Source organism: Moschus berezovskii, chromosome 22 (genome assembly GCF_049115385.1).
Source record: "Moschus berezovskii isolate FMDL1 chromosome 22, NW_MosBer_1.0, whole genome shotgun sequence".
Lineage (NCBI taxonomy): Eukaryota > Metazoa > Chordata > Mammalia > Artiodactyla > Moschidae > Moschus > Moschus berezovskii.
The window spans coordinates 30,563,716-30,589,038 of NC_142481.1; the positions used below are offsets into that span (position 1 = coordinate 30,563,716).

Genomic DNA, 25,323 nt, shown 5'->3' on the forward strand with positions numbered 1-25,323 from the left:
AGTTTTAACCCCACAAAGCATCCACTTTCTCATCTGTTAAAGGTGTAGATTCCTGTTGCTGCTATAACAAACTGCCACAAACCTAGTGGCTTAAAACAACCCAACTTCATTGTCTTACAGTTTTGGAGACCAGCAGCCCAGCATGGGTCCTGCGGGCTGGAATCGAATTGTCGACAGGACTGCATTCCTTCTGGAGATCCGAGGGGAGAATGTCGTTTCTTGTCTTTATCAGATTTGGGGAGGCCTCTTGCATACCTCGGCTCCTGGCCTCTTCTTCTGTCTTCAGAGTTCATCACCTCGTCCTCTGCTCCTCTAATCCATTCTCTGTCTCTGTCCTTTCTGCCTCTCTTTTATTAGACTCTTGATTACATTGAGTGACTAATCCAGGAGGCCATGCCCATCTCAAGACCTTTACTTTAACCACTTCTGCAGAGTCCTCTTTTCTATACAACTCAATGCATTCATGGGTTCTGAGAATTAGCACGTGGACATTTTTGTGAAACCGGAGCATTGTTTGTACTCAGAGGGCTACTGCAAGGATTGAATGAGGTAATGCGTGTAAATGAGCACGATCCCCAGCTCATAGTAATAACTCACTAAATGTGTCTTCTCCTGCTCAGAATCACTGATAATGACATTTGCTTGCATACCTCCCAGAGACAGCCAGGGACTGCCACAGTTGTAACTGCCCTGCTCTGCATGCTGGCAGGGACAGGGGCCTTGGTTGGCAGTGACTGGAGGCTTGCACTCATCTCAGCCCTGGAAGGAAGCCAGTCTGCAGAGACAGTTCTATCTGAACAATGTTCCCTCCCACAGTGTTAGCCTGGCCAAGTTTCACCTCTTTCTAAGTGTCCCCTTTCTTATTTGCAAACTGAGATTAGGAGGAGGGGCTTGGCTCAGGAGCTCTGGGGTTCAGCGGTCTTCTGCTGAAAATCTATAGACTATAAGAAATGGTCACATGTGAACCCCCAAAGATGCAGGTTGATGTTAAGGGATGTTCGCTGGCTTTTCAGGGGAAACAGCGCATTGCAAAACAACAGGAATAAAAACAGCTCTTGTCTTCTCCTGCCTTTTATGAGCCTTCAGGAGGGTTCCTAACTGAGGGTGCTCCAGGCTTAGGTTGGGCCACATGATGGGGTAGACCGGAGCTGGCACTGGGCACTTTCTGTAATGAGTGGATCCCAGACAAGTGAGGATCTGAGCTCAGGCTTCCACGCTTAAGGTTGGGGTGGTGGTGGTGGGGTGAATTCTTCTGTTTAGAAGATACATCAGTCATGGATACAGTGTTGAGGAGGAAAAAAGCAGAAAGAAGAAGATGCCTACTGGGTGTCAGACACGTAAGGGTGCTCTCTCTTTGTGTCACTGAATTCCCGTCACTTGGCCCTGGGTAGGGGGAGCATTTTGTCTTCATTTTTCAAATAAGGAAACAGAGTCTGAGAAAGACTGACTAATTTGCCTGAGGCCTCACAGCTGGCAAATGACTCGAGAAGAAGGAAACTGAATTAATACTTCAAATTCCAAAAACAGGGCTTCTTAGCTGTAGCAGGGAGCCTGCCTCAGCCCGGGTGGTCCACTTTCCCGGATACACATCGCACGCTGTGAAGTGACTCGGCCAGCCCCTGGTAGTCTCCACTCTTTGGTCAGAAAGCCAAGGCCATGGTATATTTCACGTCATCATTTCCTTTTATCCAAACTCCTTGAGAAAAACATCTCCGTCTGCCCTGTTGTCTCCTTTTCAGCCTTCTGTCTTCCTACCTCAGATCCCTTTTTTCCAAGTTATTTTAGGTGAAGTTGAGTGATGGGAGTTTGCAAACAAGTTGAGACTCCACATCCGAGTGACCCATGTAGCCTTCAAAACTCACTTCCCCGCACACATTGGAAGCTGTCTTGGGAGAGTACTGGAAGTTTGTCAGAGTCATCCAGAGATAATAGGAGTGCAAGCAGTGAGGAGGTCCTTCCACTTAATGGGGGTTGTGGTGAGCTGTGACTTGTGACTTTGATGAGGTGGGTCTGCGTGTCTTCTGTGACTCAGAAGCCATCTCCTTAAGGACATTTGGATGCATGCATTCAGGTGTTTGGGCTTCCCTGATATAGCACAGTTGGTAAATAATCTGCCAGCAATGCGGGATACCCCAGTTTGATTCCTGGGTCAGGAAGATCCCCTGGAGAAAGAAAAGGCTACCCATTCCAGTATTCTTGGGCTTCACTGGTGGCTCAAGAATGGTAAAGAATCCACCTGCAATGTGGGAGACCTGGGTTTGATCCCTGGGTTGGGAAGATCCCCTGGAGACAGGAAAGGCTACCCACTCCAGTATTCCAGCCTGGAGAATTCCATGGACTGTACAGTCCATGGGGTCACACAGCGTTGGACATGACTGAGCAACTTTCACTTTCATTCAGGTGTTTACACAGAATTAACGTCTTTAATTGAAAACCACAGCCTGTACAGAGGAGGAATGCAGCAGGCACCTTCCAAGTGGGTGCAGTATCAGACCCAGTGCCTCCAAGAGTCCTGAGCAGAATGAAGCCAACACTTGAATCAAACACAAATCTAGCCTTGAATCCGACTTGGTACAAAGTGCAGTGAAAGTCAGAAGGCTCTGGGGGTGGGTAAAAAAGAAAACAGATCCTATGTTTTGCTTTTCTTTTTTTTCTTCTCTACAAGAAAGGCTATACTAATTGAGCAATCCTTAAAGATGAATTGTTAAAAGCCAGGCCTCTAAGACCAGATGGTCAGGGTGGTATTAGTTATGTGATTTTTGGTGAGTCATTTTACCTTTCAGAGTACCATGCTTTCACCTATAAAATGGGGTTGTTTTGCTAACTTGTGTCTGACTCTTTGTGACCCCCGGACTGCAGCATGCCAGTCTTCCCTGTCCTTCATTATCTCTCAAAGTTTGCTCAACCTCATGTCCACTGAGTCGATGATGCCATCCAACAATCTCATCCTTTGCCACTCCCTTCTCCTCCTGTCCTTAATCTTTCCCGGCATCAGAGTCTTTTCCAATGAATTGGCTCTTCACATTAGGTAGGCAGAGTATTGGAGCTTCAGTGTCAGCATCAGTCTTTCCAATGAATATCCAGGGTTGATTTCCTTTAGGATTGACTGATTTGATCTTCTGGGAGTCCAAGGACTCTCAAGGGTCTTCTCCAGGTTCCTCTGTCCATGGAATGCTCCAGACAAGAATACTGGAAAGGGTAGCCATTCCCTTCTCCAAGGGGTATTCCCAACCCAGGGATCAAACGTGGGTCTATTGCATTGCAGGTGAATTCTTTACTGTCTGAGCCACCTGGGAAGACCCATAAAATGGGGAACAGTAGCATAAACCCACAGGGCTGTGTGCATGCACGCAGAGCGCTGGGCTCGATATTCAGCATGGAATAAGCACCCCGGGATTGTGAGCCCCTTCATCACCGGCTGCTGTTAATCAGCTCTGTCCTGGATGAGAAGAAGGCCAAATGGGAGCTGATTTTGGAAACTCTGTTCACCCTCAGGGAAATTCATTCATTTCTTCGAGCAGGATTCTCCGCCTGAGTCCTACTCACAGATAGCAGCCTTCACCTTCACTGGTATCTCTGCACATTAAAGAGTCTGACTTATCCTTTCACTCTCCATCAATAAAATGAGGATAATAATAACCCTTACTTTTGTTGGATGATGTGTAACACGAGCTAATGTGTGTGAAAGCCCTTTGTAAGTTACAAAGTGCTCTAAAGTATGAATTATTATTGTGATTGCTCTACTCCAGGCATCTCATAAACAATGCAGAAAATTAAGGAGGAGAACCGCTGCTATTCAGAAGGCATTTATGCCTCTTTAAGTGTGTGGCTATAAACTATGGGCAGATGGATTTGACACTGCAGTCTTCAGTACCGCTGAACCGTCAGTAACTGCTCAGTGCCAGCGACGTTCTAGCAGGGGCGACACTTCAGATGCCAGCAAGCAGTGGAGCACAATGTTTAGCGGGGGCAGCTCTGTGATTCCACTGGGTCTGAACACCAGCCACTGCTGTGCTTTGTGACTTTGCCCAGAATCACCAAGGCACTCTTGAACCTCACTTCCCTCATATGTAAAATATGGATAGTATTCTTACCTCATGAGTGGCTGTGAAGCGTAAATAAGATAATGATCGTAAAGCTCTGGACATTACCTAGTGCAGTAATGTGGGACTTAGTCCCTCAGGATGTCCCTGGTAGCTTAGCGGCTTGCAGCACAAGCTGGGTGGCTTAAACAACAGAAATTTATTGCCTCACAGTTTGGGAGCCCCAAAGTCCAAAATCAACGTGCTGGCAGAGTGCACTTCTTGAGGCCTGGCAGGGGGACTCTGTGCCCACCTTTCTTCTAGCTTCTGGTGGCCTCAGGCAGTTTTGGGCTTATTGATGGTGTTTCCCAGAGTCCGAATGCCCTCTTCTAATAAGGAAGATGGTCCTTCTGAGAGACTATCCTGATGACTTTATCATTGTCTTAACTTGATCATCTGCAAAGACCCTGTTTGCAATACGATCACCTTTCCTTCACAGGTCCTGGGAGTCGGGAGTCGGGAGTCAAGCCTTTGTTAGGGAAACACAGTTTGGGCTATAATACCTCCAAGCTTATTTCTAGGATTACCACTTAAGACACAAATGTGTCCACTGTAAGTCTTTTTCTCACAGACTCAGTCAACAAGTGTTCATTGACTGCTGCTTCCCATGTGCCCAATATCAAGCTACCCACTGGAGACAGGATGATGAACAAAACACATATGACGCTCACTGTCATGGAGCATTGATGATGCACTCTTAGAGAATTTCAGTCCTAGACACTCACAGTAATACAGCTAATCCCTTTTATCAATAATTCCAAATGGCTCATCTTAGAGGATAAGTGAATGTTAGTGGCAAAAATCTGCCTGCAACGCATGAGATGCAGGTTCGATCACTGGGTTGGGAGGATCCCCTGGAAAAGGAAATGACAACCCACTCCAGTATTCTTGCCTGGGAGATCCCATGGACAAATGAACCTGGTGGGCTGCAGTCCAGGGCGTCGCAAAGAGTTGGCCATGACTTACTGACTAAACAAGAAGACACCTCCATCACTGCAGCCCCCATGCCCTGGGGATAAGCTTCATTATTCTGAGAAAATCTAAAGAGAGAATAACCAGAGAAAAATATTAATATTTGATTAACTTCATTTGCACATGGACATCTCCAATTCATCCATTGCTTTGCAACGTGGCAAGTGATTTCTTAAAAGTCTCTGTGTGTTTTTCCCCTAGGTTACTGGTGGGGTGTCATCACAGGCCTCCCAGACCAAGCACTGCAAATAGGATGATTTTAACCACAGTGTACCGCTTATTAGATGGAAGAGCGATTAGCCTGTGCTCTGTTTAATTAAGCCTCACTTAATGGGCAAACGTTTTCTTTAACGGATTTGCTGTCACCTCATCAGTTATTTAAGGCAGTTCATTTCACAGCAGGGGGAAAAAAGAGAGAGAGAGAGAGGGAAAAAAAATTCTCATTTTCTCCAAGTCCTTTGGTCTGAGGAAAAGCTTGGCTGTCTAGAAGATGCCTAATTGCCGTTGTGATCGTCTGCTTAGTCTCTATTTAGTCTTGGGCTTCTTATTGAAACGCTAATCAGGGTTAGGTCTCACCTCTTGATGAATGATTTCGTAAAAACTTGATATTCCTCCGCTTAGCTCGGAATGTCTGTGTGCAAGTATAATGCCACTCTGACTGAATGGAAAGATAACTAAGGCCCTTAATTTTGCAAAGAGGGCTCTGATTTGGTACATACAGTGCAGATCAGGGAAAATCAGAATGAACTGAATCTCCTTCTTTGCACAAGCACCACCTCTGTTATATCATGAGCCGCTTTTCTTTGGCTGATTTTGTTGGGGATTGGTAGAATTCTCGACACATGTATTTGAGCTTATTTCCTGTAGTTGGGGTGAAATGGAGGTTATGCTGTTTTATCTGGTGACAGAACTTGGGAAACTGAAGTTCTCTGATTCTTCGTTTCATCTGTCAAGTAGGAATAGTTAGCCCTACATCACAAGACTGTAAGGAATCCAAGCATCATTCATGCTTCCAGCTCGAAGTTTAATATCTTCGTGGGCAAGGGATACAATATTATTCACCTTTTCCTTTGGTCTCCTTCCCTTCCCCCACCCACCAATCCTTGAAGGGTGGAGCAGAGTTGGTTGCTTTTTTGGTTTTCTTTTCTCCCCATGGCCATAACACACTCACCTTAAATCTGAGTGTTAGGCACTCTGCAGCTTCTGAGTTCTCAGGTCTTAATGCATCCAGATGGAAAATGAATAATTGAAGCAGACACCCATTTACTTTGACAGAGAAGAACCACAGCGTTGAACATTTGGCTATTTTTGCATAATCAACTGACTCGCTGCCGACTTTCCCTCTTTGCACTGCTGCAGTATGGGTATGAAGCCAAGCGTGTCCCTCACCTGCACTGGTCAGAGAGTAAATGCTATTAGTATTATAGTACTTATTGGTCTTTTTTGCTTGTGGTCTGCCTTGTGCCCACCTCTCCTGCCTCGCCCACTTCCTCCTCTTGAGCAGACACTGTGCTTTCACTGTTCCTGCTGTTACCCAAAGGCAGCATCTAATTTCATGCCATAGATGTTTATTCCTGTGGGTCCAACCCTGAACATCTGATTCATTCATATATTTCAAGACTTAATTCTGCTTTATCAAGGAAGTCTTCCCTGCCCAACCCCATCCTCATGCCCTCATTTATGTGAGTCTCCTATGAACTCTCTCCTCTCTCTCATTTCCCCAGCAAAGCACCTTCCACATCCTATTTCCCAATTCTCTAGGCTGCTACCCAGTCTGCCACCACCACCATTAGACACTTGGTGACTTGAGAACCATGACAACATCCTCTTGTTATTCCCTCCGCTTGACTCAACACTGGGTTCCCAGTTCATGCTGAGGGCATTTTTGGCTAATTCATTTTTACTAATGTGTGTGTGTGTTTGTGAAAGAATAGAGATCCATGAATGCTGCCTTCTGAAAATGACCTTGGAAGTTGCCTGCTAATCTGGCATGGTCCATGCTCCTACTATAAATGATCCTGACTCTCAGACTTAGGTATTGCTTGTTTCCTCAGAGCCAGTTGTCAAGTCAGAGGATGAAAGAGAACATTATTCCTAATTCCTCAATCAATTAGCGCTATAGATAATCCTTTCATCCTTAGGCTTTCTACATTGTAGGTCACCTGTCAATATCTGACGGCCTATTCTATCTTCTCTGGGGAAATCTAAATTCCTGCTTTGGATTTCTCTGACCTCAGTTACGCTGTTGTTAAAAGTTCCCAAACTGTCAACATTTCCCCAAATGCAGTCTTTTCTGCCCGGTCACTGATGTTGCTTCTGTGGGCAGGAGCTAATGAGTTCACGGAAAAGGTATTTGAAGACAAGATGATTTGGGGATTTAGGATACAAATATCTGGTATATATACAAAAAACTGGTATATATAATTTGACCAGAACCATAAGAAAATTAGTATTGTGTGAATTCTGAAGCACTTTCAACATGTTGTAGGAATAATGTGGACTTTCTTGAGTTTTACACATTCATAAGTGAATGGTCTGTATCTCGTGCCTTTGTTGGCTTTCTGTGAGCTGTGGTTTCTGGGAAGTGAGCAGCTTTCATTCCTGTAACTCTTGTAATCCAGTCATTCGTGTACCTCCTTCATGAGGATCCAGTGCGGCTGTGGTGCTGTTATCCCTCTGATAGGAACTCTAACTCAGTGTAAAGCCCCAAAGTTCTGTTACTTATTTTTATTTTATATTGTACTATATTTTATTTACAGTGTTGTGTTTGTTTCAGGTGTATAGCAAAGTGATACAGTCATATATATACATATATGAATTAACAAAAGCAGTTCCCGTCTTTTGATGGGGTGCTCATGGTTTATAATGTAAATGGCATTATTTTGAGAGAGGGATAACCTAGGTACGGCATTGGGATTTTTTTCTTTTTGCAGATTGAGGCAGTTGTAAAATAACTTAATGAAGCTTTTTACAACTGTGTATTCTATAGTATTTTTTCATTTGGTGAAATTTTAACTGCTAATGTTTTTTGCATTGTGCTTTGTATTTTAATAAAATTGAGAAAAAAAAAGGATACAAATAATTTGAAGCTTTAAGATTGGTTTACCGAGTCTGGTTCTTTATTTATATAAATGTTTCAGCTTTGTCAGACAAAATACTGGACTTCCAGTTAAACTTGAATTCCAGATAAACAACAAAGATATGTTTTAGTATAATTATATCCCCCAACATTGTGTAACACAAACTTGTACTGAAAATAATTGTTGTTCCTTTAAAACTCAAATTTATTTGGATGTCCTGTATTTTCATTTGCTAAGTCTAGCTCCTTTGTGTGTGTGTGTGTGTTAAGTTGCTTCAGTTGTGTCTGACTCTTTGCCACCCATGTATGGTAGCCCACCAGGCTCTTCTGTCCATGGGATTCTCCAGGCAAGAATACTGGAGTGGATTGCCATGCCCTCCTCCAGGGGACCTTTCTGACCCAGGGATCCAACCTGAATCCCTTATATCTTCTGCATTGGCAAGTGTGTGTTTTTGTTTTTGTTTTTTTAACTAGTAGCACCACCTGGGAAGCCCCGAGCTCCTCTACTTTTCATTAAATTTAATTACCTGTCCATTATGATTTGATAGGCCTCACATCAGCATGACAAAGTTGGAAATATGCAGGTTTTCTGAGTCCTAAACCAGTATTCATTCCTAAATCATATGATTGCAACTGGAAATTTTTCTACTCTGACACACATTTCTTTTTGCAAGTTTGTGATGATTATAACTAGAAATCTGCCCCGTTTTAGCAAAGAGTTGCTTCAACACACAATCCAACTCAGTAGAAGTGAGCCATATTAAAACAGTTTCCTCTAGGGTAATTGCAACATAGTTTTGTCATTTCAGCACACAAGCCTGACTGCACATGCCAGGTGTGTGCCCATTGAGGCTAGGTTCTCTCTTTTAAAAAATGCTGTTTTCTGTTATGCAAGATGTTGAGAAAGGAACTGTACTGAGGATAACCAGAGTCATACAATAGCATATTGGGAAACAATTTCCTCTGAAGCCATCCATTTAGCCAGTATACATGATGTCTCGTTGTCTCTAAAATAAACTCCAATTCTCCATGCTTACTAAGGAACTGATTTAAAATTCTTTAGCCAGTCATAAGTGAAATAACTGTCACTCTTCTGCTGTAATCTGAATTTCTCCTCTTTGTCACGCTTTCTTGTTCCAAGATGGTTTCACTGGGGGAAAAAAGAGAAATCACATCTTTGTATTAAGGTGTTCCTTACTCTTTGCAGGGGGAGAAATGTATCTGCTCAAAGTGCAAACTCAGCGCCAAGTCTGTGACTTCTAACAATTTGAAGGAGACGGCTTCTTTTAAGTATGTTCAACAAAATGTCTGCCTGCTTTTTCTTATGACCCCGGAAATATTTTTTTCCTGGCTTTTGGTTTAGATATCACTGATATTCCACTCTGGGTTTTCTCATAGTGAAACCTCCATCCGCTCCTCACCCTCAAGAAACCTATACTACTCTGCTCACTTTATGGTAAGAGTCACTTTTCAATCTGGATACAATCTGAAAAGCAGATTCCCTCTTTCTGTGGAAACATAGTTAAACCAGGATGTATCCAGTGTAACACTTAAACTTTTCCTCTTCAGTGGGAAGGTATTACCCAAGCACTGAAGATTGGCCATCTGTTGAAGAGGATGTGCAAGCTGGTGAAATACTGACAGAAGACAAAGATTTAAATTTCGTAGCAGCTGAAGGTTCAGTTCACCCCCTGGAGGGCGAAACAGCAGCAAGGTGCAAAAACTCTGTCACAGGGCCTGGTGGGTCATCTTAGCAGCAGGGTGGGGAAGGGTGGGAAGGTGACACACAGGTGTGTGTGTGTGTGTGTGTGTGTGTGTGTGTTTGGTGGGAGCCATTAGCTAGAACAACTTTAATGGAATAGAAAGTAATAAGACCCCAGGATCCCAGGGTCCTTTGTTGGTCTAAAGGGTATATATCTGGGAAAGAAGCATAGTCATTGGCAGAGATACACAGCAGCTACAGGCAGGAGGCAGCATAATTTGTTGTCTCCTCTGCGCAAATAGAAGGGAGACCCTAAGAAGTAAAATGTCAGAGGCAGGGGACAGACCTCAGAGAGAAAAACCTAGCATCGCCTAGGTAGAACCTCAGAGCTCTAGGCAGTCCAGCTGGGCATATCAGCAGAGCAGCAGTCCTGGGGAGGACTAGGCAGTGGGTTTCCCATCAGCTCCTGATGTGGAGAGCATGTCTTTGGAGGAGGAATAAGAAATAGGCTACAGTATCATCCTTCCATTTCTGCCTTTCAAAATTCTACCCATTTGTTTCCAGATCTAGATCCTATCTCCTTTCTTGGTGAAGTGGCTGTGCCATCCTGAGTGTATTTTGACCTCTCTGAATGTTTGTCTCCACTGTTCCTATTAATGAGCTGACTTGATCTGGTGTTGTTGGTGTTTTCTGAAGAGGTGTATTTGTCAAATCAACTAGCTTTCAAATTCTGAATCTCCATTCCCCACCCCCACCACACACACACACGCACCTTGTAAGTTCTGGGTGAGCTTTATTAGGTTGCTGGAATTTAGCTCTTAAAATATCCATGTGTAGAAGAGATGGAAGATGGGAACTTAGACACTGGGGATGCAGAGGGCCCCAGTCTGGGATACCCGGTGTCATGGTTGGATTCACATTCATAGGAACACCCTGAATGAGGAGATGAAGCCATGTTTCTGTGGCCCTGTGGGCAGCCATCCTTGAGAGGCAAGAGTGGGCATCTCTATTATGGATGTCTTTCCGGGAAGGCTTGATGGTAGAGTTCATGACTTATACAATAACTACTTTGTGGTTCTGTCTTCATCTACTCCTTGTGAGATTGGGGCAGATCTGGTCCAAAGGTGGGTCCCCTTACTGGGTGACGCTGAAGCGCCCTTTCTACGTTATCACAGATTGCAAGTTTGCCCTTCCAATAACAACTTTTTGGAAAGAGGAACTTGCTTAAAGGATGTAAGAGTCTTGAGAGCAAGGGCAGTGCCCATCCCCTGCCGCACATGCTTCCCCTGGGGAGCCGTCATGCATGTCTGGGGAAATGTCACCGTGGTGCTCTATACACTGATGAAAGTATTTACACTTTTATTTGTCATGCTTCCCCTGGGGAGCCGTCATGCATGTCTGGGGAAATGTCACCGTGGTGCTCTATACACTGATGAAAGTATTTACACTTTTATTTGTTTATGTAATTTTATTTTTCATAAAAGTTATTGTTACCCACCCCCACCCCCACCCCACCACGTTTCCATTTGCTGTTAAAAACTGGATTAAAGCTCCTTTGCTGTGTGGGTACTGTGGTGGTTTTCCTGTCTGAGAGGAAGGCATACTTCTGGGTCTCACCTTGAATGTCCTTGGGTGAACCATTGATGTGTGGGACTTGCCTCCATCAAAGCATAATCCCTCCTTCCAAGAGCGACATACCTAATCTTTTCAATGACGTTAGCACGTGAGATCTCCCAGAGCTGTCTCGCATTGTTGGGCTGGTTCCTTTTGCTGGAAGGTATTGATTGTCTGGCTGTCTTCCTACAGTTCCCTGTGCCGCTTGCATCTTATTACTCATTAGCACCTTCTTCGAGGCTGAGACAGTGAAGGGTGTAGAGCAAAATTCTGTTCTAAAGTGGAAAAGGTTGTGTATGAGAGAAAGAGGGGAGTTTGGAAATCATGATTCCTTCCTTTGAGGACTATTCAGAAGAGCGGATCAGGCTGGAGAACACTGAGGGAAGGGCTGGGGCAGTTGCTCTAAGGAAATGTTAACAGACGGTACTGTTCAAAGTGGAGAATTAATTGCAAGACTCTTAGAGGGAATGCACACTCTAAAAAGATAATAACCTGAGTTCCTTGAGAGCAAAGAATATGTTTCACCTAAGTTTGTAGCATTTAACTACTGTGGAAATCCTACAAATATTTATCAAATGGTTGCCATGTGGAATGAGATCTCACTGAACTCTGAACATCCCTGGAAGGAAAAATTAAGACCTGTAGAGGAGAAGTATAGAGAAGTTCATCATCAAAGGCAGAAAGATAAGAGCTTCCAAATGGGCCATAAACAGCTTCAAATTCCACTTCAGTTTTCAGAATGCTCTGACAGTGAAGTGCCCCTAGCCCTTGCTTCCATATCTAGACAGAGAAGGCAGTAATACAAAACTCTCAAAGGTGCTGGGGAGAGAGAGGCTGTAAGGAATCTACGTGTAGCACCCAGCAAAGCACCTACCCCATAGCAGGTTCTCAGAAACACAGCAGCTAGTTTGTGGATGACAACTTTGTAACAATAATGCCATGTGCCTCTTCTCCAGGGATAGGGCTGTTTCAAATGGAGGCTAAATGGTGAATAAGGGATCTGCTAAGGCGGCCTTCCAGAACTCATCAAGTCAAGAGAATCAGGCCTCTCCTGTGATGAGCATTTGGCATCTTTGTCCACATTCCCCATGATCACTCAATACTCATCCCATATCAAGGATAACTGAAAGACCCTTAGATTCTGCAGAGGGACTTCTGGTCTGTATCCCTGTTGAGTTTGGGGGCCCTAATACAGTCACAACTTTCCTTGGAATCAACCATCCCACTTTCCCCAACACACACACCCTCCCCTAGACAAGGAGGACAGTATTCTCACAAGTCACCACTATAGAATCCCATCGGTTCCGGGGGCAAACAGAAAGGATGCCCATGTCCATTGCAGCATCTGAAAGATTTTATATCCCTATCAGAGAAAAGGAGTGAAGTCACATCCTCCTGGTGGTAACAAAACTAGGTCATTTACATTCATCTACAATCCACGCCACTAAAGGTTAAAAGCCAAAACTTTAAAAAATTACTCAGATAAATAGGTTTTGCCACTGCTGTCAGCATTTCATCAGGCTTGTCTTCACCTGTGTAGCCCACATTATGCTTTTACAAAGAGTTTCCCAAATCATTATCTTATTCGACCCTCAGATTAACTTGGGAGCCAGGGAGGTCATGCATCATTCGTCCTCCTTTTCATAAGAGAAAACAGATTCAGAGAGGTGAAGTGAGTTGTCAGTTGTCAGTGGTCCCACAGTTTCCTGAGCCCGGACCTCCTTCCTGAACCGGGAGATTATGGGCGCTGAAGCAGGAATTTACTAACCATCCCTGGACTGAGACAGCAAGTTCTGTGAAGTATCAAGATCTCAGAAGTGGTTTCTTTTTTTTTTTTCCCCCTTTGCTTATTTGTAATGCAGCTGAACTGCTTTTCAAGGAAACATTTTGGCCAGTTTAGCTGGATGTTCTGTTTCCTGTGGAGTATGGGGCCAGTTCAGGCGGCTCAACAGTATAAAATCTACCTGCAACACAGGAGTCTCAGGAGTCAGGTTTGATCCCAGGGTCGGGAAGATCCCCTGGAGGAGGGCATGGCAACCCATTCCAGTATTCTTGCCTGGGCAATCCCATGGACAGAGGAGCCTGGTGCCTATAGTCCATGGGGTCGAAGAGTCGGCCGTGGGTAAAGCATGTACATACACAAGCGGCCAGTTGGCTCAGTGGCCCCACCCATTGTAGCCTTGTCCCTTGACTCTTTTCAGGCATTCTGCTAATGTCACGTAGAGATTCACCACCTTACCCAGCCCTTTGTTTCACAGAGAAGAAAACTGAGGTCTAGATGATAGGAATTAGGCAGTGAGTTCATGGCAGGTCTAAATGCAGTGTTCTTTGTCCACCTTCATTCAGGGAACAGACATTTCTGCTTCAGATGAGGATGTTTTAGTGCCCAAGACCAACACTGATGAATAACAGAGCTTTTATTTTATTTTTGATGACTGAAATCACCATTGAACACTTGAAATGGGACCAGGGCATGGAGGAAGTAAATTTTAACATTTATATAATTTGTGTGCTAAGGCGCTTCAGTCCTGTCTGACTTTGTGACCCCATGGAATATAGCCCACCAGATTCCTCTGTCCAAGATATTCTTCAGGTGAGAATACTGGAGTGGGTTGCATGCCCTCCTCCAGGGGATCTTCCTGACCCAGGGATCGAGCCTGTGTCTCCTAGGAGTCCTGCATTGCAGGCAGATTCTTTACTGCTGAGCCCCTGGGGATGCCCTTCACTTAATTTACATGAATTTAAATTTAAAAAGCTATGTGTGTCTAGATTGCTACCATATTGAATAGTATAACTCTTGACCAGTGGTTCTCATCTTGAATGTACAGTGGAACCACCCAGGGAACTTCAAAAAATATTGATTGCTAGTTTCTTTGCTTTTAATTGATTTAGAGTAAGGCCTTGACAATGGGATTTTTAAGACACCCCCCCTCTCCAATCTCAAGCTTCCCTGGTGGCTCAAATGGTAACAAATCCACCTGTAATGCGGGAGACCTGGGTTCAATCTCTGGGTTGGGAAGATCCCCTAGAGAAGGGAAACGCTACCCACTCCAGTATTCTGGCCTGGAGAATTCCATGGACTGTATAGTCCATGGGGTCACAAAGAGTCGGACATGACTGAGCGACTTTCACTTTCATTTCCCCCCCATTCTTGGTTAATTTTAATATGCAGTCAAGTTCTAGAGACACTAGTCTAAATTTTAAGTTCCATGAGAGACAGAAGGCCTCCTGGGCCCTCATGTCATTATATACATCACTGTAGTCAGGGGCAAGGTATTCAGTGAGAAGTTAACTGTTGTGTTCCCAACTCTTAGGGAACTTAATCCTAGGGAAAAGGAATACATAATTAAATTGCTTTAAAGGACATTATAATCCAAAGGAATGGGAAAAGGTTTCTTCTACCTGGTGGAGGGAGAAAATGAAGTAGGTCTCTGCAAAAATGACTCTGCTAATGAATTATAAGTAAGGTATATATTTTTTTCAGAAATGCATTTGTAGTAGTAGATGTTTCTGCCAGGCAAGTGAACTCATGTCTGTAATTCACAATAGGATTAACCTGGGATTATAGAAAATCTAATTAAGTGAACCACATTATCTGAGACCCACAAAAGACACTTAACGTTGCCTTTGAAAGTTCTGCCTGTCTGAGTGTTGGGTATATGCTTCGGAAAATGCTCCGTGCACAAGCCACTTGACTAGTTTGCTGTATCCCATTACTTTTCTTTTATGCTTAAGTTTTTTTTTAAAAAAATCCCCTTCCTTTTGATAAATGACATTAATGCACTTGAAAAGAAAGAAGTGGGCTTCAGAGATTGGATTTGTTGAAACCACAATGCAATCATTATGAGGCTATTGTTGGTGTCTGCTTTCTGAGAACGAGGAGCGGGACCCTCTATGGGGTACGTAAAGATACCAAAAAAAAAAAAAAAGCCATTTAAAAACATGGCAGAGTTTAGTCTTCTCTTAGCATGATAGCATAGTTTGAGGAGGTCCATTGGAAAGAGACCTCCAGAACAGCCCACCCACACTGGGATTTAAAAAAAAAAAAATCGTGCCTCTGATAATTGGAAGCAGCTTGAGTCTGTGCTTTCCTCACTTCGGTTTGGTGGCTGATTAAGCTGGACGGATGCACACGGACCGAGGTGGATTGGGGTCACAGGCTGGCCTTCTCAGAATTCTAAAGGCTCTCGGAGGTGCTGATTGGAGGCACTCCCTCTCCTCGCCTTAGTAATTATTTCAGAAAAACCACATCAGGCTCTTGTCAGTTATTAAGGCCACCCTGGGATAATTCCTCCTCTTATTGTTTGTGCTTTAAGAAACAGACTTTGTGGACAGAGGCTCTCTGCAGGATGTCACAGTCTAGGGAGAATATGTAGATTGTTTTCCCTCTTCCAGTTCTCCACTGATCATCTTTAAAGAGCTCCCAGGTCCTTATTTCTGACTGTCTGTTCCCTTATGGAACCTGGACTGGCTGTTTCCATAGAAATCTTTTGAAAAGGAGGTCTGCTTTTAAGCCGGGTTTTGTGAGGAAAGGGCACGGCAGATGCTATAAAAATGTCCTTTCACTGTTGATACTGGTTCCTCCCCCTGTATTTTCCCTCTGTAGAGTGAGGGCTTTTAGGTTTTGTTCCTGTTGTCTCCTCTTTTACAGGTTACTTCTCATTTCTGTATCTCAGTTTTCCCATTTGTCTGTGGAATAAGGATGAATTGTGGAACGTCTACCTAGGGTTTTCCCCAGTTCTGAGATTCTAGGATGGAGTAAGGCAACAAGGTGTCCAAACGTGAAACAGAAATGCTGACACTGACAGGACCTACTTTTGGAAGAACTTGGAAGCCGAACTTAGACTTAGCTCGCCACTTGAGCATCAATCCACTGGCTTTACAAGCTTAATATGTTTAAAATCAAACTCATGCTTTTTTCCCCCAAACCAATCTCTTCTTCTGTTGAGGCCAGGAACAGCACCGCTGTCTTCTCTCTCTGCTCAGACTGCAATCTCATCCTTTATGCTCAACCTGTCCAGGTCCCAGAGCCCTTCACACCTGCATGGTTTCTAGAAAGTTCCCTTTGCCTCCATGTGAGCCTCATTTTCTAGTTCAGAGCCATATTACCTCTCACCTGAACTACTGCAATGACTCCAGAAGTCTCCCTGGACACACGGAGTAGCATCAGTGCACTCAGCAATCCAGTTGGAAGTATTATTGTGTTTACATCCTTTTAATGGACAGTCCCCGGAGCCCTTTGTAAGGCTTGCACCGTATGGCATGCTGTATGTATGTTACGTGTCACATTCTTGCATCCAGGGCTTACAGTACATATTTATGTATTCTTGTTCAAGGGACAAAACTCCTCATTTATCCTCTTTATCGCTTTCTGTGTGCCAGCCACTGTCAAGTACTACACGGAGCTCTCTCTGGGAACCATCTCCTTTCATTTTAGATCTCCCCTGTTAAGAACTGTCCTCGTGTTTTTCACATTTTCAGTAAGGCAGCGTGGAGACTCACAGAGGCTGAGTCACACACCTAGTGAGAAGAAACTCTTGAGCTGTAATCCTCTAACCCCATCAAACTCCTGAGCCCATGCTCTCAACCATTTTGTCAGAAATGCCATTTCTCACGCTGGTGTATCCTGCATACCTCTGACAACTCGGGCTCCGTCAATCTCCTGACCAGAGTTTTTAATGATGCCCACTGTCCATCAGGTGAAGTCTGGATCCCTGAGGCTGGGTTTCCAGGCCTGTCACATTATCAGGGCTCTGCTGTGCCAGCACCATTCACATTCTATCTGATGTAAGTGGGACCTCCTGGAGTTGTGTGTGGAGCAGTCCTGCCAGCACAGTGGGATCCAGACCTTCTAAACCTTCTAAAGAGATCTTCACATCTCTCCACCCCAGGAAGGTTGCTCTGTCACAGCCCAGCACAGACTCACAGGCTCCTGTAGATGTGGAAGACCCTTCATAGGCTATTACCAGTCTTCTAGTTTATAGCAGGGGATACTTAGTCCCAAATGAAGAAGTGTCTTTTCTAAGATTACACAACTGTTCAGTGGCAGAACCTTTCCTACAACAAAACTGTCTTGACTTTTATTCTAGAGCTCTCCCTATTGCTCAGAGGGTAAAGCGTCCAATGCGGGAGACCTGGGTTCAATCCCTAGGTTGGAAAGATCCCTGGAGAAGGAAATGGCAACCTACTCAAGTACTCTTGCCTAGAAAATCCAATGGACAGAGAAGCCTGGTGGGCTACAGTCCACGGGGTTGCAAAAGAGTCGGACATGACTGAGCGACTTCACTTTCTCCCTATTGCTCAATATTCCTTGGGAATTCAGAGGAAAAAAAAAAAAAGGCATTTTCTACATCTGAACAAATGATCTCCAAAGCTGTGTTACTTCACCCTCAACCAGAGGAAGAACCACCTAACTTTTCCTCTCGATTATTATAGTTACTAGGTTTGCTGTTTGATGATAAAATAAGGCACCCAAGTTGGCTCATGTACAAGGGGCTTAATGTTACCCGTGCATAGGGAGGCAGTGCAAACAACCTCACAGAAATTCAGAAATGGACTATCATTAAGGCTGGGCCCCATGGAGACAGCAGCCAGAGGGCAGTCCTTGATTGCCAAAATCTTCAGAGCCCAGGAAGGGCCATGCATTCTGCCATTTACATGGCTGAGGGACAGAGGCCATGCTTGTTTCTGTTTGGTTTCTCATACCTTGTTCATACCTTGATTTTACCAAAACATTGGCCATCAGATGTCACTTTGTTGCTATTCAATCCCCTATATGCCTCATGACCTTTCTGTCTCAGCTCCCTTCCTTCTTTAGACACTAGATCGTGTCTGACTCTTTGCAACCCCATGGACTGTAGCCTCCCAGGCTCTTCTGTCCATGGGATTTCAGCTCCCTTACTAACTGGCAAATGGTTCTGTTTCTTTTCATTCAAGTTCCCCAGTGGTTCTAACTCACCCAGGTTATCATTTTGACCAGGTTACACAGTTTGAAACAATCTTTGGTTGGTTTATGGTCTGGTTGTGTCCCTGGACTACCTGTGGTTCAATCAGCTGTGGCTCAGGGTGAGAGCGGAAGTTCCAGATGTGGGAGATTGTTAATATGCATATTTATTAACACTTGGAAGAGCCTGGAGTAGGCAAGTTCCAAAAGGCAGGAGGGATGTGTTACAGATTCATCTGCAGAGATGTGGCCACTGATGCTTCTGTGTTCTGGCACCCAGTCCTGTCTGCACGTATCATGTCATACAATCATCTATCTGCTCAGACAACTGTCTCACCATCATCTGAGTCTACAGATCAGAGATGCATTGCAGCTATGTTTCTCCAGAGACCAACTCAGGTGTGATGCTGAGAAAAGTTACTGCTGAACGAAGGAACCAGCAAATAAAGAAAACTTTATAGATTTTCACAGCTCTGAGACAAAGAGGGATTTACACATAGGCCTTTGATACCACCAATGACATTACATTATGTTGAGCATCTGTTTATCATTACCATTTTTGCCCTGATCTTCCCTCTGGTACTTTCACTCAAGTAAAAGAAAAATGGAAAATAAGAGCTCTCTCTTTCCACACATTTATATGGGGTGTTTATTCATAGCCCAAGATGACACTGGTGACAATGTTATTTCCTGTATGGGTTGATGTATTTCATTCATCTTAATGATTAACATTGAAAAATATTACAGTGAGAAAAAGACTATCTTAAGGATTGAGTAGAGCAAAAATAATAAGTTCTTCACAGCACATATTGAGTTTAGTCATTTTATCATTTGGAGATGATTTAATTACTTGAAAAGATAAATAAATAATCAGCAAGTGATTCTGTGTGTTTGAGGTCTGGAAACTTAAGCTGGATTTCTGTGATACTCTGTGGCTTAAGAATATAAAAGCTGATTGTACATACTTAAATTAAATTCACCTCTAACAAAAATTCTTTTCAAAGTCAATTACTAATATGGAGTTTAAACCATCCTTGAAAATGGATCCTGCCCCTCCATGTGTTGAAGATCTTAGTGTTTGGGGGCCAGGTAAAGCCAAAGCATGGGTTTTGCCATCATATAAATTTGAATTTGAAGTGCAGCCTTGCCAGTGTTTCAGGGTGTACCCTTGAGTAATTTACTTAATTGTCCAGAGCCTTGGTTTCCTGGTAGATAATATCACGGGGGATATTTACATATAGTTGTAGTGGAAATACAATTAAATGCTGTATACCAAGCCCTGAGTATACAGCCCAGCAGTATAGACAAATCAAGTACCTCATTGAGGATAATTCCAGCTCTCATTACCTAATTTTATATCGCCCACAAGTGATGAGTGATTTGGACCCGGGCCTTCCCAACACCAGGCAGGGAGTGATCTTTTCACTCTCAAAGCTAACACTCCTGTGGTTCTCTATCTCTAGAAGCAGAGAATCACATTTACATTGGAGCGCTTTTAAACATTCCGCTTGCCCTTACATCATGGTCATTGCTCAGGGGCCCCATTTGCTTCCTATTTTAACATTTGAATTTGGAGAGTAGAGTAACATACACAGTACCTGTTCTGCATCTCTGCTGTGTATTTTGCACCTGAGCAGAACTGATTACTACTACAAGTTTATGCTTTGCTCCAAGTGTAGAAACGGGGAAGAAATGTGATTCAATAGTTCCTGTACTACTTCCTGTCCCCATTCTCTGTGATTTCCACAGACATGGCATAATTCCTGTGATTTGATTTGAAACTAGAGACCAGCTCAGTGCTGAGTGATGAGATCTGAACTGGGAATAAAATATGCTTGAATTAATTTGCATAATGGAATCCGATTGGTTACAAAGCTGTGTTTGTTGCAGTGGGGACCGGAGCCCCTGAGCTCCTGACAGGAGGACAGAGCACTTGCAGAATAAGGTTTTGAGCTCTGATGGGCTCAGTAATATTCTTAATGTAATGATAACCTGCCTTTAACTGTAAATTAACTCCCTGGAAATGAACAGGTCAGCCCTCTGATCCTTCCAGCTCTGTGGGGGAGGAGAACGCCAAAAAACCAAAGCCGCTTGCTTTGTGCTAAGCGCTTTCGTCTTTCTTTCTCTACCCGATAACAATTTCCAGCAGGAGTCCAAATATACTTAAACACCCGTCTATGTCATTTTCTTTAACGGAGACAAAAGCAAGCACAGCGAGAGAGTTTTATGCTCAGGGCGCGGTAGCTCATGACGGGCTATCTGCTCTCAAGATAGAGGGGCGAGCCTTCTACTTAGAGCTGGTGGTTTTGCAAATCCATTTTCCTGTCGTGTTATTACTTCTGTGACTTTCAACAACATTTAATTTTCCTTCCAAGCAATATGCTTCCATCATAAAGTCCTCCTATATGTTTTAGTAGAACCTCAATGCTTAGACATTTCTGACATACTGCTGTTGCTGCTGCTGCTAAGTCGCTTCGGTCGTGTCCAACTCTGTGCGACCCCATAGAAGGCAGCCCACCAGGCTCCCCCATCCCTGGGATTCTCTAGGCAAGAACACTGGGGTGGCTTGCCATTTCCTTCTCCAATGCATGAAAGTGTTTTAATGGAAGGACTGTTCAAGGGCTGCCTTGGGGTGGGGGTGGGGGGTCTTTATTAAAACCAATTAGAACGTTGATATATTTCCCTCAGTTCAGTTCAGTTGCTCAGTCGTGTTTTGCGACCCCATGAATCACAGCACGCCAGGCCTCCCTGTCCATCACCAACTCCCGGAGTTCATAGTTGTTGCCAATGTCAAGGTCATCTTAGGAGGGCGGTCTCCTGTTTTTACGCATGATTCCTGCAAACTCTGGACCACTGCATATATCAACCAGACCTCTAGACTTTAGAAGAATTTCTAAATAATACTAATAATTATCTTTCTGAACACATCTTTTTAACCTATATATTTGAAAATTCTGAAACTGTGTTTAAAAAATAAGAAGTCAAAGATTTACTTTTGTGTAGTGCTGCTGTTTAAGGATCTGGCTATACTATTCAAGGACTTGTTATAACCTGTATACCGGTTAACTGGTTATACTGTTAACTGGCCAACTGTTTATATAACCTGGTTATATTGGTATATACTGCTACAACAGAATCAGATAACAGATATAATTACCTCCTATTCATCTTCACTTTGATCACTGCTATAAAATGTTCTATCTTCCACTTTCTGGTTTGGTTTTAACATTTTAGTTACCATATTACCCCTTACCACCAAAACTGAAATTATTTTCATCGTGAGACTGTTGTCTTGTGATGTGTGTCTAGATGAGGCCTCTTGTCTTCTCTTAGAGAGGCAATATCACGTGCATTGTGGGGGATAACAATGCAGGTCTTGGAACTAACCATCCAGTATTCATATCTCAGCTCCTCCACTTGCTGTCTCTGTAACTTTGAGCAACTTACTTCACGTTGGTATGCCTCAGACTACCTATCTGTAAAATGGGGATTACAATAATACTGTGGTATAGAGCTATTATTGGAGAAGGCAATGGCACCCCACTCCAGTACTCTTGCCTGGAAAATCCCATGGATGGAGGAGCCTGGTAGGCTGCAGTCCTTGGGATCGCGAAGAATTGGACATGACTAAGCACCTTCACTTTCACTTTTCAATTTCATGCATTGGAGAAGGAAATGGCAACCCACTCCACTGTTCTTGCCAGGAGAATCCCAGGGATGGGGGAACCTGGTGGGCTGTCGTCTATGGGGTTGCACAGAGTTGGAGACGACTGAAGCAACTTAGCAGTAGCAGAGCTATTATGAAAATTTATGACACAACTCATTGAAAGCACTTGGAAGAATGATAGCCAAACAATGAAAGAGGTGAGAGTGAACGTGCTGGTCACTCAGTCGTGTCTGACTCTTTGCGACCCCATGGACTGTAGTCCTCCAAGCTCCTCTGTCCATGGGATTCTCCAGGCAGGAATACTGGAGTGGGTTGCCATTTCCTCCTCCAGGGGATCTTCCCAACCCAGGGATCGAATCCAGGTCTCCTGCCTTGCAGGCAGATTCTTTACCATCTGTGCCACCAGGGAAGCCCAGGCAAACAATAAGACTGGGCACATGTTAACTGTTATTGCCACTTTCATCATAATCATATTATGAGCATAAACCTAGTTCCCCTATTGGTTCACTGCATCTAGGTTACCGTTTCTATCAGTGACCATATCATTCCCTTATGAACCTCAGAAGCCAACAAGTGGTGACAGCGGGTATTGCTCACTGGTTAAAGACAGACTCCAGAGCTAACTGTCTTGGGCTCAGACTCAGTGCTATGATTTATCAGAAGCATGCTGCTGCTGCTAAGTCACTTCAGTCGTGTCCGACTCTGTGCAACCCCATAGATGGTAGCCCACCAGGCTCCGCCGTCTCTGGGATTCTCCAGGCAAGAACACTGGAGTGGGCTGCCATTTCCTTCTCCAATGCATGAAAGTGAAAGGTGAAAGTGAAGTCCCTCAGTCATGTCCGACTCTTCGCGACCCCATGGACTACAGCCTACCAATCTCCTCCACCCATGGGATTTTCCAGGCAAGAGTACTGGAGTGGGTTGCCATTGCCTTGCTGAATCTATCCAGATCTTAGTTTTCATCCTTTAAAATAAGAATATTCACAGTTCCCATTCATAAGTTTGTTATAAAAATTAATAGATGAGTTACTATTTATAAAGATTTTAGAGTAATGGCTAGAAAAAGATTTTGCTTAGTAAATTTTCATTCCAAAATTGAATTAAAAAACAATGTCTTAAAAATTCATCTTAATATACCTGAGATTTACCATTAAAATAACTTTATATAATACACACAGTCACATAAGCACTTATAAATAATGATTTCAAGGAATTACTTTTAAAAAGCAAGTTGATCTTGCTATTCTTTCCAACAGAAGAAAATAGATAATTTCACCTTTTTAACAAAGGGTGAAATGTATCACCTTTCTAACAAAGGGCGAAATTTATTGTTTATTGGTCATGTGGAAACTTAAATTTGTTAGTATCAATCTAGAAATTTTTTACAAAGAAAAAAAAGTTGTCATCTAGTTTCAACACATTTAGTGTCAGAAATAATTGCATTTTACAGCAAAATGGCAGCCAGAAGAAAGAGGTGCAGAAATATCAACTTTAATTAAACCCTTTCTTTCAAATACTCTTCACAGTATATGCAAGAATAATTTATCACTGTGTGAATGAACACTTAATACTTGGTGTGGTGTGAAATGGGCAGAGATCTTGTTGCACCATATGCTTTTACTTTTCTATTTCTTCCTCTTGAGATTCTATGGAGGCATTATCAAGTTTGCACTTGAAGTATGGGGTTCAAATCATATATTTAGCTTTTACTGGTGTCCTGCTCAGGCACTGGCCACCCAGTTGTGAATAAGGTATCATCCCAACCATTAAGAAGCAACCAGTCTAGTAAGGAGATGGTGTTATGAATCAGAAATGCCTCCAAAATCTTTCACCCAAACGAGAATGTGAACCTGGAAACCACCTGTAGAAAATGTCACGCAGTGGCTTCCCTTTACAGAGAATGAGGTACAGCTGCCATTCTCGGAGCTGAGGCATGCCCAACCACGAGCTGAGTGGCAGATTCTTAATTGCATCTTTGGCTTTCTGACTTAAATGCAGGCATCTTCCTATGACTTCGTATTACCTCACTATAGGATTTAACTCCTCCTGGCCCCTTCCATGCAGTCGGTTTGCCTTGCAAGAAGCAGCATTTGATGTGGTATTGATATGCCCAGGTCTCAGGTGAAGCTGTTAAGTGACCACACTGCCTCCTGAATCTTTCTCTCTTTTCTACACAGCCTTTAACATATCCTGGAGTCTGTCTACAACAAATACTGAAGTCCTTATTCCTTGAAAAGGGACTTACATAATACATCACAAAATAGTTTTGAGGGCAGTGATGGATACTTGGAATGACAGTACATGTGTGACCTCCCCAGATACCATTTTGCCATATTACAAAGCATCAGAAAGTCTGGGGTTGGTGAAATCAAAGAGCCTCAGAAGAAAACGGGTTGTTCACCAGCAAAGTAGAATTCCACCAGTTCCCTTATTTCTGAGACTTCTGAGGACAAATGGCTCTGGTATTTCCATGTAATTCTTATTCCTCAATTCGTCTCTTAGAGAAAGCACTTCACCCCTGTCTTCAGGGCATCTCCACCTGCAGATCAGAGCACTTCTTTCTGCTGAGTGAGGCCCATAGCCTTGTACTGTGGAGCTCTGGAAAGAGAGAAGGAGACCCAGTGTGTGCCCAGTTCCCTCTCTGTCTTTAGCCCTGCGTATGTGCACCAGTTCTTGTCATCCCTGTTGTTCAGATTAGACCTCGGAGCCTCAGAGTGCCTGGCCGATGTGCCCAAGGCCATCCAGATTGAAATACACAATGGTGTTTCAGTTTGGGTCAACCCAACCTCCAAATCTAGATATATTCCATTCTGCCAAGATGCATACAATCTCCTTTCTGTTCACCTTTCTCCCCATCCAACCACTTTGTCCAAATCAGATAGCAAAGCATTAGATGATGGATTTTATTCATACAACGTTCAAGAATCTTACCAATTTCACTGGTACAGCTACTATGGAGAACAGTATGGAAGTTCCTTAAAAAACAAAAAATAAGACTACCTGCAATCGTATTCCTGGGCCTATATCTGGAGAAAACCATCATCGAAAAGATCCCTGCACCCCAGTGTTCATTGTAGCACTCTTTACAATACCCAAGACATGGAAGCAACCTAAATAAATGTCCAGAGACGGAGAAATAAAAAAGATGTGGCATATAAATGGAATACTACTTGGCCATTAAAAAGAGTAAAATAAAGCCCTTTGCCGCAACATGGTTGGGCCTAGAGATTATCATACCAAGTGAAGTAAACCAGACAGAGAAAG

The 25,323-nt window shown here is 43.5% G+C and overlaps 1 protein-coding gene across 2 annotated transcripts in view; it reads left to right on the forward strand.

The window, feature by feature from the left end:
- The window catches only part of CDH11 (cadherin 11), a 90,173-nt gene that overhangs the window by 12,192 nt on the left and 52,658 nt on the right, over positions 1 to 25,323 (forward strand). Inside the window, exon 1 of one of the 2 annotated variants that reach the window (XM_055412623.2) lies at positions 9,362 to 9,423. The exons of the other annotated variant lie outside the window; for it this stretch is intronic. The gene's annotated coding sequence lies outside the window, so the exon portion shown is untranslated. Of the gene's footprint in view, positions 1 to 9,361; positions 9,424 to 25,323 lie in introns of those variants that run through there. 2 annotated transcript variants of the gene reach the window in all.